The sequence below is a fragment of the Poecilia formosa genome, unplaced genomic scaffold, assembly GCF_000485575.1.
Source record: "Poecilia formosa unplaced genomic scaffold, Poecilia_formosa-5.1.2 Scaffold95, whole genome shotgun sequence".
Classification (NCBI taxonomy): Eukaryota; Metazoa; Chordata; class Actinopteri; order Cyprinodontiformes; family Poeciliidae; genus Poecilia; species Poecilia formosa.
Window position 1 is genome coordinate 1,222,575 of NW_006800034.1, and position 19,926 is coordinate 1,242,500.

At 39.9% G+C, this 19,926-nt stretch overlaps 1 protein-coding gene across 3 annotated transcripts in view; it reads left to right on the top strand.

Moving 5' to 3' along the window:
* Positions 1-1,529: 1,529 nt before the first annotated feature.
* The window catches only part of LOC103142307 (zinc finger MIZ domain-containing protein 1-like), a 116,366-nt gene continuing 97,969 nt past the window's right edge, over positions 1,530-19,926 (top strand). For 2 of the 3 annotated variants that reach the window (XM_016674430.1, XM_016674429.1), the window contains exon 1: positions 1,530-1,759. The gene's annotated coding sequence lies outside the window, so the exon portion shown is untranslated. The remainder of the gene's footprint in view (positions 1,760-19,926) is intronic. The other variant, XM_007558307.2, reaches the window with a different exon arrangement.

Sequence of the window (19,926 nt, forward strand, 5' to 3'; positions counted from 1 at the left end):
GCTTGGCCCCAGTCATTGCTCCTTGACGTCAGAGCTCAGCCCAGCCTGCTCCTGTTCCTGCTGCTGCTGCCTCTGCTGCTGCTGATGCCTCTGCTGCTGCTGCTGCTCCTCTCAAACATGTCTTTGTTATTCAGAGCTTTTCATCAGAGAGTGGTGACCTGCAAAACATGGATTCTGGAATGCAGCTGGATTTGCAGTAAGAAATGTTCATTGCTGTTAATTACTTCCCTTTAATTTATATAAGGGCGGTGAACACACACACACACAGCACAATTACAACATGCATAAATCACAAATATCGTAAGGGTTTTATGGCTTAATTGCAATGGGATGATGTAGGAGTAATATCGAGGGGTTTAATGTTTTTATGAACGGAAAGGCACAGTGCAATGAGATTAAATATACATATTTCACCTAAAAGTGATTTTTATATAGAAATGTTACATTACAGTCATGGGGAAGACCGCTCACTTCACAGTGGTGGACACTGGTCAAAAGCTGAGTGGAAGGAAAGACTGGTGGAAAAATGAAGCAAGCTGGACACGTCCAGCTGTCTAACCGATAAGTGATTAAGCCAGAAAATAGCATTTCTTGGTTTTATGAATATTCCTATCTTTAGAGAGACAACATTTTTGGGATTTTTTCCACTACAAGCCATCATCGTCAAAATAAATAAAAAGCTCCTCAAACAGGTGCACATTTAACATACTTTTCACTAAACTTTCCAGTACTATTCTCACGTCCAACACTTAGTCCTTGCGTCTGTTTCACAAGTGACTCATCACAAGGCATGCAATAGTTGCCACTCATGTCTTGTAATCCATCTGTGTTTGAAGGCTTTTGAAAAAAGTGATTTCAGCTGCAGTCCATAAAGCTATTTAATGTTTTTTTTTCTCCACAATCCTCTTCAGGCTGTGGTTATTCTGGTTGCTTGTGCTCCTTTTACCACCAGTTTCTTCTTCCACTCCATTTTCCATTAATGAGCTGGGAGGAATCCGTTAGATAAGTTCATCAGGATGGCCGGCGCTGTCCTGGGATGCCCCCCTCGAGTCAGTGGTGGTGGGAGACCTTCAGCAAAAACAGAAACATAATGGTTGAAAGCTGTTGCAGAACTAAAGTTCCTTCAGTGACTGGTGCATCCCAGGAATACACAGGAAGCATCATCATAGATCCTTCCTTCTAGCAGCTGTTAAAGTTTAGTCATTTTTTTGTTGTTTTTATATTTTTTTTATGAATGTGTATTTTAATACATGCTTCCATTTACCTGTGTTTCTTCTCTGTGGCATAGTAAAGGATTTTTTATTCTGTAGTTGTACCTTATTATTTAAAAAAATAAGCTATAATATACGAGATGCGCCTTTATAGCATCAGTGATTATTTGTTTATTTAGTCAAATATGTCCATATGATGCAAAATCCATCTGATCCAGGAGCCAGGTGCGCGGCAGTCCGCTCCGCTCCGGGTTCCTCCCTTTCCCCCTGACGGGCATCCGCGGGTAAAACAAGAAATCCGCCACACGTTTTGTCAGCAGCCACCGAGCTGCGGGTCCTTTCGGTAATAGAATAGCCGATGTAATTTGACACTTCAACTTACTGCTCTCTCTCCGAGTCTGTTCAGTTACTCAGTCCCATTCTCAGCGGCCGTGTGTGTATGAGAGAGAGAGAGAGAGTGTGTGTGTGTGAGGAAGGGAAGATTTCTGAAACAGATAATAAGAGAGGAGAATTATTACCGAGGACTTTCTGCCCCAGATCGCACCCCGGTGAGTGGCTGCAAACTTAATGCTTTGCGGTGGGAGGGTTATATTTTGCTCTTAACGCGTGTGAGTGTTTCCACTCTGACTCGGATTGTTTCTCCAACAATAGAATGACCGCTTGAACTGGCTCCGAGCAGAGAGTCTGTTAGAATGAGCCGCTGCTTGCTTTCTTAATAGCCGTGATTACTATTTACTACCAGGGCTGCCTTCGGCTGGGAGGCAGGCTGTGCGTTTCGGTGAAGGAACAGATGCCCGCGTTGATCTCCGTAACCGCCGCTCCAGAGGTTTACGTTGTTGCAGCGTGCGACGCTTTTTGCTCTCTCTATGCACGCTTAGGAGCCGGACTTTGTATGTTTCAGATTTTGATTTTGATTTATTTGTTCATTTATTGTTCTATTTAAGCTCCCGGCGTGCACAAAGCACATGGCTGCGGGGATGTGAGCCGCAGAGTAACAGTGGACACGGTCACTGCAGTGCAGATCACTCAGTGGATGTCATGTTTAAATGAGCGCCTCTGAACTTTGATAACAGAAACACGTGTGATATGGTAAATACAAAGAGGCTGCGGTTGTCTGTGCTGCTGGATCATAATAGGAATTTGGCTTTTTACGAGTTTAATAAAAAAAAAACAACAACATATTTTTGTAAAAATTGTGAATTTGGAGCCAATTGGAATTGAGTGGGGGAGCCGGCTCTTGTACACTGAGGTAATAAACAGTCTACACATCTCTGTTCAAATGAACTTTTTTGATGCGGCTAATAACGAGAGCAAGATAAGTCTTTGAAAAACTTTGAGTGTGAAATATGACTTTAATAGTCAACGGATTAACACATATTTGAGGGGAGGATGTAGCAAATAAACGAATGCTTGATTTAATTCCACGATTCAGTCTTTATCAGTACCATTATATCAACAACATGGTGCCATTAGCTTTTCTGCAAGAATTTTGTTGACATTTAGTCCAAGAATATATTAGAAATGTATCAGTCAGGAGATGGGTTAAAAGATGAAAGTATGAAACAACAGTGACATTAGTTGAACTTAACTTGTTATATTATTGACAAATGGACAAAATGAAAACTGCTCAAAGAGGCTGACAGAAGCCTGACAGTAACCCTGAAGGAGCAGCAGGAATTTCCAACAAGTTTTTGGTTGAGTTATACAGGTGAGAATAATCTCATGAAGAATAAATGCTGAAATTTGAACAAATGTTGGTTTACATCTGTGCAAACTTATGATACAAGGATGCTGCAACTTTTTCTTACATTCATATTTATTTTACCCAGAGGTGTGTAGACTTTTAAAAAAAAAATATATCCATTGTACATCTATCCAGGAAGCCAAAAAATAGACATTTCTCCCTATTCCACTTCCTAACTATTGTCAGTAGGAGAGTGGGAGGGGTTGTATGTGGGTTTTTTTTTTTTTTGTGCACCCTATACTTTATTCATATTTCTAAAAAGCCCCACTTTTTGGAGAAGCTAGTTTTTTTTTTTCTTTTCTTCTTTTATTAAGATCTACTAAAGAGTTATTCCTGTTGTTTTCTATGATGTTTGATATTTAAATGCTGGCTAAAAATGGTTGAAAACCCCAAATTCAGTTTCTCAGAAAGTGTAAATATTACATCAGACCAATAAAGACAAGAGCTTTTAATACACTGATGTTCTACTGTAGTCATGTTATGACCAAAACAATCATAAAGAACACTGCTGATATCGATAGAAAGTTAAGTAAAAGGAAAGTGTAATGGATAATAAGAACATTAAAATACACTATTAAAAAAACTATGATTAATATGGAAATGCCAGTCTATTGAAAAGCATGCATGTATTTTACAGTGTATACTCTCAATACTTTTCTTAGGGCTTTATCTTCTGTCTAGCACTCACTTTCAGCTTGATAAGACACCAGTCATAGTGACAGTATTGGATTGAATGGCTCAACAAATCATTACTGATTGTGGAAACTTCACAACTTGAACTATGTGGGTAACCAGCTGCTTTAGCATTGATCTTTTATGACTTTCTCTCCTTGTGGAGTCGTTGTTTTTCTTTGATTCACGCGGCTGCGGTTATCCCTGTTGCTTGTGGGCCTTTTTCTCCTAAATTTTTTCTTTCCACTCAATTTTCCATTCGCATGCTTGAATACAGCACTCTCCGAACAACTAGCTAAGCGTGCCGGTGGTGTTGTGCTTGACAGCTGTCAACCTCATGACATGTGTAGCCATAATATAGCATTTATTTTTTAAAAACTAAAAATGTGGTGTTTTCATTTGCTAATAGCTCTGAGGTGAATATTTTTTTTTTTGCATTGAATTAGTGAAACAGTTTGTTTTTAAATGCAGCTTTTTGGGAATTACTGTACGCATGAGCAGTAAAGTTCATAAATTTACATATTTTTAAAATAACGAAGCCTTTACCAAGGCTATAAAACCAACAGTGAAAAAAAGTGACTGTTTTTATTAACTGATAACCGGCATTAGTTTACTAGTAAAAAACACAGTTGAAATTGAAGCTTTTACGAAGCTTTTTAGTAAGTGTAAGATTTTTATACAAAACCTAAAAAGAACAAAAAAGTTCCAATATCAGCAGAATTTCCCCTTGACGTGTGTGGCAGTTAACAGCCAACGCCAGTCTCACGTACTTTCTGACCCTGCAGCGTTGCCAGTTTGTTCAGCACAGCTTTGAAAAAGTCACGTAGAACATCTGCAGGAATACAAAATATGTTAGTTAGTTATTTAGATCTCGGTCAGGCAATGATTGCCCTGTTTATTTGAGATGTGAAGTCACTGGTGCATCTGGAGACACTTGATGGCAACGAAGAGATAAAAACGCTGATTGAGGAAACTTAATACTTCCAGCTGGTTTCATAAAACTTGACAGAGGGGAAGTTTTTATTTTTTCCCCAACGCCTCTTCTTACCCAGTCACCCCCACCTCCATGGGGCCCCTAGGTTGTGCTCCTGAATAACCACAGGGCAGACCCCACCAGGCTGACCTTCTTCTATTCAAGTTGAGGATGTTGAAACACCAGCCGTCAAACAAAAGACACATTGAAACGGAGATCTGCAACCCAGCACGTGTGTCTGGGGCTGCTGAAGTAGACCATTTATTAACTCCCGGTTTCCCACTGCCCAGTGAAAAGCATCAGCACATAAGCAGAGACGAACAAAACTGCAAAAAGAAAAACACAATAGGTACAGATTAGTACAGATTAAATAAATTAAAAAAAGAAAAACAGATTAAAGTTTATTGTGAATTTGGGTTAAAATTTTACGTATTGTAGAAACCAAAAGAGGGAAAAAAAAAAAGTATTCTCCTTCCATCTGGATCGGATGGAGAATGTTGATTGACAATAGCAACACGTTGGACGGGCAGGATGGAGGTTTCTCAGCTCTCCGCCCCACCTGCCGGGGTGAGAGTAAAGGCGGAAGCTGGAAATGGCTGCACCACATGGGAAATTATTCAGCTCTCAGATCAGAGAGGACACACAAGAGGCCTCATTACCTCCACAAGCACTGCTGGCCAGCCTGCAAGGAAACCCAGAGCTCCACTGTGTGCAAACTAGAAGCTTGGTATATTATCTTTCTGATGCTCCTTTTGTGTGAAGATCTTCTAGAGACAGTGTATGGATAATTTCTGTCCGTTTCAGTCTGAACAGAGCTGTTAAGTCTGCGATCTTAGAGCAAAAAACGAGAACTTGCCCCAACGGTTTGCACCAGAAGCCTCCTTCTTGTAAACAGCGTTTGAATAAGTAGCCGGTAAACACGGGTGTGAGTTTGCGGCGTGATATTATGATGTTATTGATCCGACTCGGGAATACCTGCTTTCTGTACGAGGAGAATTCTCCGAAGGCGCTCTGTAGCAGGAACAGAGGTGACCCGACTGCTCATCCTTGGCGGTCAGAGGCTGTGGGAGGTTTGTGTAGGTTTCGCTCAAGGTTCTGCTCTGTGTTGTCTTTACTTAGCGGAATAAATTCTTGGAATGAATCCCCCTCTCAAAGAGCGAAGGGCAAGGGCACTGGAAAGTGTTTCACTGTGTCAACCTGGCGCTTAAACTTTGAGGTTTTCTCTTGTGTCGGGCTTGCATTTAGATGTTACTGATCGTGAGTTTAATATCGTTTTAGATCGCTCTTTTGAAAACCGGAGATGCATTCAAAGCAGTATTAAACCAGCTTTTAAATCTCTTTGTTTAAGATGCCTAGTAATGCCACACATTTCTACTCGCAATCATGTTTGTGTGAAAATCATTTTTGTTGCCGTAACTGAACCAAAGTGCCTATGATTGACGGTCTCTGCGACTGTTTTTGTCTGGTTTGCTCTTTCGCAGCAAGACTTGAGTGACCCTCCGTTGTGTAAGAGTCCTGCGGTGAGTTCCAGCTTGCGACCCCTTGTGAATGGGTAACACTTTGCCACACGTTGACCTTAACTTTCAGGTTTAACTGAGAAAGGTCGCCTGCGTGACCATTGTTTTGCATGTAGATAAATGTGAGTTTATTAGAGCTGCAAACGAGCCACTTCTTTGTTTTGCATCATTTCATCATTTAAAATGTTACCAGTTTGAAATCAAGAGACGATTATCTTGGGATGTGGTATCATAGCACTATTTCAGTACTGAGTCTAAATTTTCCTTCCAGCTTTCAGAATTGGCTGTTCATCATTACACCCCGTATTCCTCCTCTACATGCCAACTCTGAATTCCTCATGTGTGTGCTAGTGATGATTTGCGACGCTCCACTTCCATGACATGCGGCTGCAGGAATGTAGGATGAGCAGATATCTGTTGTGAAGATTAAAAAAAGAAAATTGGGGGGCGGGGGGGTTTGGTGGAAGAGAACGGTCAGACTGTACCTGTCTGCCTCAGTGTTGACTGGTAATATGAAGCGTCTATTTTCAAAACACAGCTCAAGGAAAAGGGAATCTGCATGTGGCTCCCTCGCTTGCGTGCGGGATGGAGATACAGAGCTGAGCGAAGGGGATGGGAGAGGTGCCGGGAGTGATGCCAGACCACACATCATTTAATCATGTTAGAGTGTGCAACCACTCGGTGCATATTTTTGGTTGCATTGGTGATCGGAGTTGTTGTTGCACAAACTGTACTCGCACAAAAACAGAGGAACGGGGGGGATTGACAGGGAAATGAGATTATTTTTCGTCGTCGTTGCCAAAATCTGGCGGTGTATGTTCAGGTAGATACTTGTTGCTAAAAACTGCTTTTGATAAATGTTTTTGGACCACTCGCATGCTTAGCCTGTGGTTACATGAGCGTATGTCAGTGCCGGATTTCTGTTCGTACTTTTGGCCTAATCCCCCTGTTGACTTGCGTGCTAAGTACCAATGTGTTCTTTCTTTGCTCTTTTTAGGAAGCCCCTCTCAGCATAATCTCACTTAATCTAATCTACCCCCTTTATAATAGACTGGGAATTTATAGAAAAAGCTTTAGCGTAGATCCATACCAAACAGAACGATGTTACCTCTCGCCTCCCCATCCCCTCTGGCAAAGCCCTTGTGAAAATGCAAGTGACCTCTGTGGCCCTTGTTAGTCCCAACAATGGACCTGCGTCCCCTTACAGCTGCAGCTGCGCTGGAGGGCAGGTTTTCTGTAACACACATCTGATTAATAGCTGTCAATAGACTGTTTCTGGTGTCATTTGTTTGTAGGTAACACAAATTTTATTTTGTTTAAGATTCTTTGGACTGAACATTATTTGCGATGGATGTAGTGGAGATAAAAGTGAGTTTCAGAACAAAGATCAATCATTCTAGATCGTTATCTGAAGTATGACGTGTACAACTTGAAATGCAAAACTGAAATCTTTTAGGGGCAAAGAATATACAAAACATAAAGTAATTTTGTTGTATGAATATGTACACCCTATACATATTATATATATAGCATAAAACATAACCTTCTCCAGATCACTTCCATCTAGCACGATAACTGCAATATTACCAATTAATGACCAGAACTCATACGTTCAGTTTTGGTTTTAACCTGGCCGGAGAACTTTGATAAACGTCAAATGTAGACTTTTGAGAGACTGTTAGCTCTTCTAAATGTAGCGTCACTCAGAATAAATTTTTATATGACTGTAAAAAAAACAAGATTTATTCCCAAGCTTGAACCTTAAAAAACACTGCTATTAGCCTCTAAGGAGGTTTTAATTATCTGTATACACACATTGGTCTCTTCCAGTTAGACAGTTTGAAAACAAATTCAATTCACAGTCAGTTAAGCCTATGTGTTGTCGACTAATGGGAGGCTGTTGCTTTTCGTGGTTTTGTTTGTTAGCGGTTCGGCTTTTTCAGGACTTAGACACACGATTGCACAAAGCAAGCTGAAGCTGTGATGCGGTGTTTTCTTTTGAAAGCGGATGAGAGAAAGCTTTGTTTTATCAACTTCATATCTACGTTAAAATGCAGTTAAAAATGGCTTATGTTCTGTTTACATGTTTTTTTTTTTGTTTTTTGTTTTCTTTTCTTGTTAGCATCATTTTAGGGTTTAAATTGGCGTTAGATTTGGAGTGCAACATTGTGGGGGGAAAAAAATAAAGAAGTGGATCCAATCTTTGAGCCATAATCCACGGTGGATTTAATTGGAGCTTTCAAGGCCCCCCAGCAGTCGCGGGCTCATGCATGTTGAATGTGACATGCTGTGAAAAACATACACAGATGATGACACAAGAGCATCGCTGCACTGTTAAGTGCAAATGAAAGGCTCTGAATCATAAATAACATCCGGCGTCTCCGCAGTCCCATCTTTTATAAATTAAACAAGGTTCAACCGTGAAGGGTTGTCAGATTTGGCAGCATGTGATAGTGTTGCATATTCATCCCTGAAATTGCGGCACAGACTGCGAAACCAGCTGCTAATCTCAGAATTTTAAATCTTTTGAGATTTAATCCTGCCATTGGAAAATGGCTCCAACAAAAAGGCTCCCGGAGGCTTCAACCGATAATTCACGGCGTGTCGCGGGTCTTCTGGAGGTTTTCGTTAACTTTTTAGGGGAGAAGGATCCGCACCTCTGAGCAATGATGGTGATTCTGAATAAGTGTTAGTTACATTCAACAGAGCCTGCGGGAGTCCATATCTCATTGTTTTCCGACAGAGAAAATTAACTGGGATTTACTAACACACAGGGAGCCTCTTTCACCCATTCTGTGGTGCTCTCAAAGAAAAGGTCTGAGGGTAATCTTTATCCCAAGGACCCTTCCCCCAACCATCCTCTACACCCCATTTCCAAATGTAAACTGTCAGATCCTTCGAAGTTTGCCGTCGAGACGTAACGCACAGATTGATAAAAAATCCCAGTAGCTTGCTCCATTTGCCAAACATCTGCTGATGCATGGGAGATGATATTGTATCTAATTTCTAAGATTTAAACATCCAGTGCTGACTGCAGCCAATTCTGATTTCTCTGTCGCTGTGATTAACTTTGACAAATATTGTGTCAAGTCTCCCGTCGGTTTTGTCATCACATATTGTGTGCAAAGCAGGAGTTTTTGTAAAAAAAAACAACTATTTTTTATTAAATCATACACAAAATCTTTGTGGAGCTGGCATTTTAAAGTTGTCTTTTGTGTGTCATGTTAGTAATTGGCTCTACTTGCACAGGTAACATCAGTAGCAGAATTTTTGCTACCATGTTCATAATGTTGATATTTTAAGTTTGGTACTTTCGATCGGAGGTTTCCAAAAGGCAGCCAGCATTTCCACATATAATGTGTTTCATGACAAGTCAAAATGCGAGAAATAATAATAATAATAATAATAAAAAACAGTAACTTGTTTGTAATAACAATTAATTTGTTTCCTTTGCCTATTTATTGCAAAAGTCTTTGAAAATCTTTCAGTTTTTGAATCCGTGCTTTTTAAATTAGACTGGTTGCTTGGAAAAAAAAAAAACAAACAAAAAAAAACAGCCAGAAATAGACTCAGACTGACCCTAACTAAGATACAACAAGTTGAAAGTTGAGAGCTTTGGCGTAATCATTGTGGTCATAATGTGTCAAGCGTCAAGCATGAATGGAAATCGAGCTCATTCTTCAACCAGACACTGATATCTGTCAGATGTGCTACATTAATGCAAACACTCGTATTCTAGATGACTGGAGTGTAAACAGGCTGAGCCTTTATCCTGACAAGCATGTCTGAGTGAGATTGTATCAGGGCTATTGATCGGCCACACGGGATCAAGGGAGATTTTGAAGCATAACAAGTAGAACCATTTTTCAGCTACGGGCATCAGTCTTCTTCCTCTATCATTTATGATGGTTGTTTTTATTTTAAGCTACCATAAAATTACAGCTCAAATCATTGAGCTTAATAGGTACACTCTGACTTTACAGACACATAACTAACAGTTTTTAGCATTTTTTTGTTTTTTTATTTTTTGCAGGAGTTGCCCTGTTTTGATAAAACGGCGTTAAAGGCCTTCAAATAAGTTACTATGGAGAGTTGATGGCCCCAAGATGCAACTTCTTGCTGCTGTTTGCTGACTTTTATGGAAAAGTAACAAGAAAAAAATGTATTATTGAGAAAAAGACATAAGAAGTCCGTTTTAAAGTTTGCCTCATGTAGGAAGCAGCTGCTCTGGTCACATGATACCAAAATTGAACTTTATGTGAAATGTTACGCATGGGAAAACCAACCCTGCACGTCAGCCTGAACACATCATTACCCACAATGAAACATTGTGGTGGCAGCATCATGTTGTGGGGATGCATTACTTCAATAGAGACAGGGAAGTAGGTCAGCATGTTGAACGTTTTAATTATCGGACTGTAGATTTGGGTAAATTTGGGAAGTGGTTAGTTGTTAGTTAGTTTATCCTGACTTAGGAACACCTAAGAGAAATTAGCTTTTGTGTCGCATCATATTTGTAACCTGGGGGAAACAGGAAGTCGTGGATTACTAATGAAGAGTTGCTTAGGACTGTGATCAGCTTCAGAGTATTTAAATTTAAAATGTTCTGATGAGTGAGATAATAGTAAAATGCTAAGGGTTATGTTTATATGCTGTAAGCCAAATATTTTATGTTTTTTTTGTTTTGTTTTGTTTTTTTTTTCCAATTTTTTTAAAACAGAACACCAGTGGCACAGTGCTCTCCTCTTGGGAGCACTGTAACTGCCGGTCCATTCTTGAATCGTTTAGTGGGATTAAGTGTTTGACCAGATTTACTCTCCTCCTTGACCTTATTGCACTGCTTTCCCTGCCACATGAAGAACAGGGGGGCTTTTTACTGATGACAATGTGTAGACAGCAGTGACACTCCACCCACAATCTGCGTGTCAGCTTACACCGTACCCTCATGCTAACACAGTGTCTGTGTGCGGTTGGTTAGCCAGGTGCAGGGCACGCACCGCAAGCCGAGGCCGGTACATGAACATGACAGCTGTGGACACTGAAAGAAAGACAATCTGTCAGCACTGAAAATCACTGAATACATTACCCTTAAATATCTGTACAATTATTCATCTTCTGTTTTGCTTTTTTCCCCCCCTCCTTAAAATATACAAATAAAGCTGTCCTGGGACACTGATCTGACCTCACGTGTTCATGTTTCCTCTATTGAATTTTTTTAAAAATATTTTTTTATCATAACTGATTTACACGTCTATTTTTGTAATCTCAGATTTTCTTGTGTTATAACCTAATGTAAAGGAGTGATGGGAAGCTGAGCCTTTTTCTATAGCTGGTGTGCAGTGAGATCTTTTGATACTAAAACTCCCTCATATGTGCTGTGAAAGCGGAGACCGTCTCGTGAAGTGCTATCTCGTGCCTGCATCAGTTTAGGACGTGGAAAAATTAAGGTAACTCTTATCTTCAAGTACAAAAACTGGCACTCCTGCTTCAGCTACTCTGAGGATTTATTAAGGGTGCTTCACACCTGAAAGTCCGATAGACTCGGTTCAACTGGGGACCAAAATTGCGACATTTGTTACATTTTCAGCTGATGCGGTTTGCGTTCACTTCACTGTGTCAAACGAACCAAATCCTTTGAAAACCTGTTCACCCCGTCGCTATCAGTTCTAGCACATGGAATTAATTCATTTTGTGAGGCGTCACTCTGTGCACCTTATACAACTTATAATGTTGCTTCCGAAAAATGTGACCTATAGCCATGCATGCCATTGTCACAAGGTTGACTTTAATTAAATAACTCTTCTATAAACATGTTGCGTGTTTCCATGTGTCTCTATTTTTATTTATTTTTTTTTTTGTGTGTGTGTGTGTGTGTCCTCTTCAGCGGCTTCAGAAAGTAAACAGAATCCCTGCTGAGGAGACAAAAGACTCTATTTTCCACAATCATGGTAATCACAGATATAATAACTGCAACTTCTTCTGATGATGAATGCTAATTAATTGGCCGGCGCTGCCTGGTGTAAACAGACAGTGAGGCGCATATGCAGACTGGCTTCACACAACTATTTATAGTTGCGGATTGCATAAGCTTGTTTCGAACAACAGGGTGTTCTCGCTTTGTCGGCATCAAACAGAGAAATGCTGCGACTGACCAGATTAGCGTTGCATGACACACACATAAACATCGCAGGCAAACGGTGTGTGTGTGTGTGCGCGCGGCCCGACGGGTCCCACGGCTTAGAAATGGTTGACGGTAGACGCTATTTTTGACCATCTGCTCTAAAAGGAGGGCATGTTTGAGTCGCAGACGCTGTGGTGTTGGCATGGGCGGGGAGGGGAGGAGGGGGAGAGATGGCTCACCCGAGGGCACAGCATCCTTCGTGTCACCATGCATGTGCGCAGTGTGTTCCTGGTTTAATATGTGTTTTACATTACCATAAATGATGGCGGAAGTGGTTACTGTAACTCCCTCTTTACACCTTGCTGTTGATAACTTCTGGGACAAACAGAGGTAAAGACAAATTTGGATATGCGAGGTAAAGACAAATTTGGATATGCTACATCGCCATCACTTTATTAAATACTCACTTATCTGGCTCAGTTTCGTTTTTTTTCCTTAGGTGTCCTACAACTTTTGTGCTCATAAGAAGCCAGTTCAGTTTTTTTCTCTGTACTGTGTATGTGAAGAAGGTGTTTTCTGTTCAGTAGTAGTGGTTTTTGATATACGATGTGGCTCACCACTCAGGCCAGGGTAGCATATGGAGTGTCTTAGCTCTTTCTTCTGTTCCATTGGTTAGTATATCATATTTAGTTATGGTTCATCTCCGACTGTGTTCATTATGTTTTATTCGTTTATCGCCTTCCTTCAGTTTCCAAGATCTGCTTCCACCCGATACTCCCCTAATTAGCCTGATTCTCATGCTACTCATCAAATGTTTCTGTTTCCTCGCCTCACTGCCAGATTGTCTGTTCATCAATGTCCGTTTTACCCAGAAGAAAAGTGCATCTCAAATTCCATCCACTGCATGGTTTTCTTTTATTTGAGTCATTAACTGCTGCTGTTTTGGTTTTTGTTTTATTTCCCCCCTCCAAACCAGTAATCTCTTTTTGTTTATTTTACTTTTATTTCTTTCTCAGCTCAAAGTAAGATTGAATGATAAAAAAAAAAAAAAACAGGACTCAAAACATCCGCATACCAGAGATTAATCAAGAGAATCATCTTCAAACACCGTTAGGTGTTTAACTATTTTCAAAAATGCATTTCAAAACTTGAAGTACCTCTGCGATTCGGTTGGTTGCTTGTAATGTTGACCTGAAGCTTTGAACTGTTTCTAATCTTAACCCAAAAAAAAGTATCGGTAACTTCCTAATCTTTTCACAAAAAACATTCGCAATCTAGTCCTTTCGTAACTGTTAGAAGGCCGGGAATACAATCTGTGTGCTTAAACAGACTTTACCTGCAATATTTAAAACGCTAGTTAACATAAAAAAACTTTCAACACTTTTGACAGATGTTTTCCTTTAGACATCTACATCAAAAACAAAAGTAACAGATAAGCATCTCCTTCTCGCTTAGGAGGATTTGGGAACAAAATTGTCGGGTTTATACGGTCAGAACATTTGAACACACAGTGTTCAAATATACTGGTTTTTGCCCCAAAAGTTGCACATCCACTTAAAGGAGGCAATTAACTCATTTCCCTTTGCGGTGATGTGTTTACTTTGTTTTCTCTGAGGGCTACTTTCTGCTGACAGAGCTAGAAAAACATCAAGTAACTACTACAATCTGGCAGATGACTGGCCTTAAAGCTATGAAGGGGATAACTTCACACCCTGCATGTTGAATCAGAACTGCAGCTTTTCTCAAGGACGACTTTCTGAAATCTGGAGGATAATTTTGTCATTTTTGGCTGCACTGCAGAAAACTTTACAGAACACAAGAGAGGCCATACTGTTTAAGATAATCTGTTGTTTTACTTATTATCTTGTGACTAGTAAATATATAATGTAGAAATAACAGGTTAACTCTGACATTATCTTGATAACATTGTGTTTTCTCTAGCTAAGAATTCCATATATTCAGGTATTTTATCATGAATGTATGAATTATGTTTCCTGCGTTTGTTGAACTTTTCTTCCTTACGTACGGTTACTGCAACAACACTCTGTTTTTCCAGGTTGTTTTTTTTTTAGTTTTTAAAACTGGAAAGAATTTGGAGAGCAGAATAATAAAAACAAAAAATAGAGACCATCCTGTTGGTGACTGACTCGAGCTTAAAACGTCTCAACAGAGACAATCCGGCCAATAGTTTTTCACCAGTAAATCGTTTTCTCTGTGTGTCTTTATGGTGATATAAAAGGTGAAATCAGACTTCAGGCTAATTGATGCTACAAGTATTTTACTAGGCATTTACATTATGTTTTGTTCCATTCAGATGGGGTGAAAAGCAGCAAGTTGGGCAACTTGGGGAGGGGGGGGGGGAGGACTTTACGTCTGTAAAATAATACACAAAAACCCATTTTTAGACAAATGTGAGACATGTTATGTTTCCTGCGATTGTTGAACTTCCTTACGCACGGTTTCTGCAACAACACTCTGCGGTTGTTCATGACTACTCTTTTTTCATTTTCTTTGGCACCAGTTTAATGTCAAGGAGCAAAATTGAAAAAGCAAATTACTGCGGGCTGCATATCCTGCTTCATCTTTGTGTGCCCTTCCTCGAGGAAGAGGGAGGTGGGGAGGATCATGTGAGCTGTAATTATATTTATGTTGGGACCCATTCAATCTGTCACAGTAAATTTTGCCTGACTTGTCATATTGTAAATTATTACATTGGATTAAATGCTGTTTAAAAGGGCCGGGGAGGTGATTTCTTTTTTTAAAAACCCTCTCTGATGTACGTTTGATAAGCCGGTTGTAGATGATCTCTATAGTGTTTTTTTTTTTTTTTGTGAGGGGGTGTTTTCTATAAATTCTAAATGGGAGGAGAATGGACAGTGCCAGCAGTGTTTTCTTTGATGAAATGAAAGTTTCCTGAAGTGGAAAGAAAGCCTTTGTGTTTTACAAGCTGTCCTCCGCTTCTTGTTTTCTTATTTTTATTTTTTTTAAGGGGAATCAATGACTGGGATGAGCAGTGCTGCAAAGTTTGACTCTACTCTTCTTTTTTTTTTTTTCTTTTTTGTCAAGTGGCTTCGTTCAAAGTGAGAAAAGGGGGGAAAAGCAGCTCGATTCAACTCAATCATCTTGTCAGTGCAGAAGCAGAAGACTGATGAAAGACTAATCGCTCCTGTCTGCTTGTCGTGCCGCGGACGTCCAAACTCGGAGGGTGATGGCTTGCAGACTTGCTGGTGGCAGCATTTCGCTGACACAATATTATTCATAAATATCCCTAATGATTAGTTCAGTCCTGCGTTCATTTGTGAGTGGCATGAATCGTTACTCTCAGATCACCAAAATGATTATTTCAGAATAAATGGACTTTGCCGCCGCTCAGCCACTCGACAACAAGAACATTATCAAGGTTTCATGTTACTCTTCCCTCACGATGTTCAGCAGTTAAATGAACTCATGGCAACTTGTTGTCATAAGTGCCTCCCTGAGTGCAGCGACTGGGCTTTATTTGTCTAGGAAATCGACTGTTTGGAGAAGCCCTGAATGTTGCATCCCTTGATTTGTTTGTGAATTACATCTACCCAAACACAGCCGGAGAGATTTGCCTAATGTTCTCTGCAGCAAAATCTTTGTCACTGATGATGCAGTCCGTACCTGCAGGTACATCTCAGCAAGTCAGGATAGCATTGTATGTTGAAAAAGTAATTTATTGTCAGCAACTCAATTTGAATAGTGAAACATTATAAATATAGATTCATTACATGAAAAGTGGAATATTTCTTTTCATGATTGCTTTTTTATATATATATGTATATAGAAGATTGTAATATGGTACTTTTTTTTTAAACAGAGAATTTTTTATCTACAAAAAAGTAGTAGTGGCTTCTCTTTTTCTGTCTCAAAACTATTGGATAATCAACAGATTCAAATAAGAGCTGATCATAGTTTAACAGTTTAAACCTACTTTGGAATTATATTACTTTTCACTATCATCATTGTTACAAATGTGGTTACTTTTATAGTGCTTGCTATGCCGTACAGTTGTGCAAAAATGTTTTATAAATTGCTTTATAGATATAGTGAACGTTGACATGTCTGACCTACACAAGACTTCTAAACAAAAGAGGGTAAGCCACAGAAACTCGTTGCTACAGAAGCTTTTTGTTAGGAGAGTTCCTTATGTCAGCATGTTGATGGAAAGTTTAGTGGAAGGAACTTTTTTTTTTTTAAAGCTGTAATGCCTTAAATAACAACACTTGGAAAATATCACTGTTTCTGTTGATAAATGTTATACACAAACTTAAATGACTTTTTAATAAAATTGTGATTTATTGAAATGTGCCTGTAATATTCTGTACCTGTAATAATATTTTTTATATTAATGCTCTACTTTCCTATATGGTATGTAAAAAGAGATGGAAAGCACGGATTATTTGCATCACCACTTTTGTTTTTAATGGAAAGCCTTTTGTGTAGTAAACACCAAAGAGAACAAATGGAAAAAAAAATTAATGAGCAATGTATTTCAGAGATACAGCTCACAGTGAATGCGGAACGATGCTCACTTCGGAACGATCGTCAACTTTCTATTCTTATGGCGTCGCCGTTCAGCCCCTCCGAGTGGATTTTTATTCATCTCCTCTGTTTGAATTGTCATGTTAATTTATCCTATGAGTCTCGCCGCCACATTGTGAAATTATAAGGACAATGAGCCCTGAAAAGCCAAGGAGGAGGATATTGAAGGGGAGAAGCGAACACTTTGCTGAACTCCCAAAGCTTCTGTTTTAATATTTAGCTCCTGTCAGTTAAAATAAAAAAAATAAAAAGTTCTTCACTTTCCCCTAAAGCTCGCAGAAAAAGAGCGGGGAAGCTGCTTCACGGGTGAAAGCCCTCGTGCATGAATATTTAATGGTTGCATTTTAACCAGAGTCATAAAATCCGAATGGATGTGGATGAACAGAGAGAGAGAGAGAGAGAGAGAGAGAGAGAGCGTGCAAAGGAGGCTGCGTACGTTTCTTCACGGCCCGAACCGGGTGCCTGAAAAGTCATGTAACTCTTTTTCTGGCAACACGGCGAATCAAATATGCGGATGATGTCGGGCTAATTTAAAGCCCCGGCCACGCTTAACAATGTGATTCAGCCTGTTTTTTTTTTTTTTGTTTTTTTTTGCAAGGGAAGCAGCTTGTTCTTACAGCGAGATGAAGAAATCTGGGAACTAAATTGAAAGTGGTCCATTTTGACACTTCCTCAATGCACTCATGAAAGTGGATTTGATATACTTAATCCATTTGCCCAAGTTGACCAGATTCAGGGGTAACATTTATTCAATACTCGTCTCTTTTAGGCTAATAGGCTTTGAGTCTCACAAAAGAAAGAGGAGGAAACCCCTCCCACCCACCCCCCCCAACAAAAAAAACAGCAGATATCCCTGTGTATTAAAATTGCAGCTTCTTCTTCTTCTTCTTCTTCTTCCATTCTTGTCATGCATTTTTAAAATTCTGTTTAGCCCTCCACTGAGCCAGACCCGCAGCAGACAGACATCGAGCTGATTGTTAACTTTGATAAAGCTCTGAGTTTGTGTGCAGCAGCAGCAACAGCAGCAGCAGCAGGGCTGTTTTGTATGTAAGCTTTACTTTCACAGAGGTAATCGTTTGTCATCCTATATTGAATCAACTTAAATGGACTCATAAATCGCAATCACTTAGCTCAGCTCCACTATTATGTTTAATCTTGCTTTGTGCAAAAAAAGGTCAGCCGGCGTGTGGGTCGGGTTCCGGCTGCACAGATAATTCAGCCGCCCTTTTTTATGGCTCTTTCTCTTGTAAAGCACCGGAAAAATCAGCAGCAATGCAAACTAGTCGTATGGGGCTTAATGGCAGCAGCACAGCGGCTACTGTTTATGTTTTCTCTCCTTGGATATCCTTAATGCAGTGTTTTGAGGTGTGTGTTTGTGTGTGTATAGTTGGCAGCCCGTAGATAAGCTACAATGGATGCCCTTATGGGAAACACAATAAAAGGCTTTCCCCCTCCTGAAAGGTCCAAAGTGCAGTCGTCCACTCTGTGCAGCAACAGTGGAGCGATTGTGCAAATGGAGCCGTGAGTGGCGCTGGCAATACTGGCAAACCAGCTTATCGGTGGGGGGGCAGGAGGAGGAGGAGACGGAGGAGTGTACAGTGAAGGGGTGGAGCTGTGGTGGTGGTGGGGTAATAAGTGGTTATAGTGTTTATCTCTTTTTATTGAGTGCCACCAACCTGTGGAGTCCATGCATTTTCGTCACGTTTATTTTTCCATGTCCAGGTGTGTTTATGTCGGTGACAAGAGTGCAGCGAAATCACGATGCGCAAAGAAAGCAAAAAAAAAAAAGATGTCGCTGCACGTTTTTCAGTGATTTACATTTCTGAGACCTGTTGTGATTACAATACAGGACAGGCATGAATTACAGAAAGTATCGTAGGTAGTCCGAAGCATGCAATGTTGGAGATCGTAGTGGAACTTTTTCAATTTTAATTGCTTAAAGCAGGAACATGCTACTTAAAAAAGCTGAATTCTTCCAAGGGTTCAGAATGAGAATATCCAGGCCTTATTTCTTCCCCACAAAGCATTTCTCAATAAAATAAAACACGTTTTGTAAAGAATATCAAAAAAGTCTGTGAAACAGCCAATAAACGAATGTAAATTTAAAAAGTAACTAAGCCTAATTTTAGAGCAGTTACGGAAGATCCGGACACATTTAGAATTTTAAATGTTGGACCTAATTAGTTTTTGAGATCCGGCACAAACCCGGCATGCTTAAAAACCTCACAGTAGTTCTAAAAGCTACAAGCTGTAAAATGCAGGAACCTTTTTTTTTTTTTAGTATTTTAACCTTCGAGTACACGGCAGATGCTGAAATTTCACTGGAAAAGTGGAATATTCCTTTAACTCCCCTACCTGGAATAGCACTGAGCAGATGTCAAATGGCTCTAACCAGGCAGGTTTGCTGGATAAGCCTGGCGATGACTATCAAAGTGTCAATATTTACATGACTTTGCCTATCTTGGTAATACATTTACTAATGTCTCTGTTTTTCGGCGTTAACGCTCCCTGGGAAGCACCAAAACGCTCTCCGCTCCTGTCTCATGCAGATACGACAGGGAATTTTTTTTTTTTTTTTTTNTTTTTTTTTTTTTTTTTATCAAGCAGTTTGTTTGTTGGTAGCAGATTTCTTCCCCCCTCATCTCAGAGCTGTTTGAGGTGTTGGAGGAATGTGTTGTGTGCTCAGATAGTTTACTCACTTGCAAGATAATCTGTAGTGCTTTCACTGCATTTCCTTTGGGACACAACACTCAGGAAAAAAAAAAAAAAAAAAAGGAAGTCTCAAGGTGCCTGTGTTAGCGCTTTAGATGTGACTCTGGGTTGGTAAATATTTAGAGAGCAAACATTTTGATACCAGCAGGAATTATAGTTGGGGGAAACATGTTTTTTTTTTCTTTTTTTTTTCTTAGAATGGAAATGTCAGCATATTGCACTGCGTAAGGCTACAGTTTTTATTTTAACAGAAAAACTATGCATCCGGCATTTGAAAACCTCCAAATCCCACCGAGGACGTGAGATTGTGTGTTTCCAAGTCCAGCTCACCCAGACCCTTCCCCTGAAACTCATTCATTTTCTTTCTTAGAAAGCTTCCCATTCATCAGCGGGGATCGCAGCCGCCCACA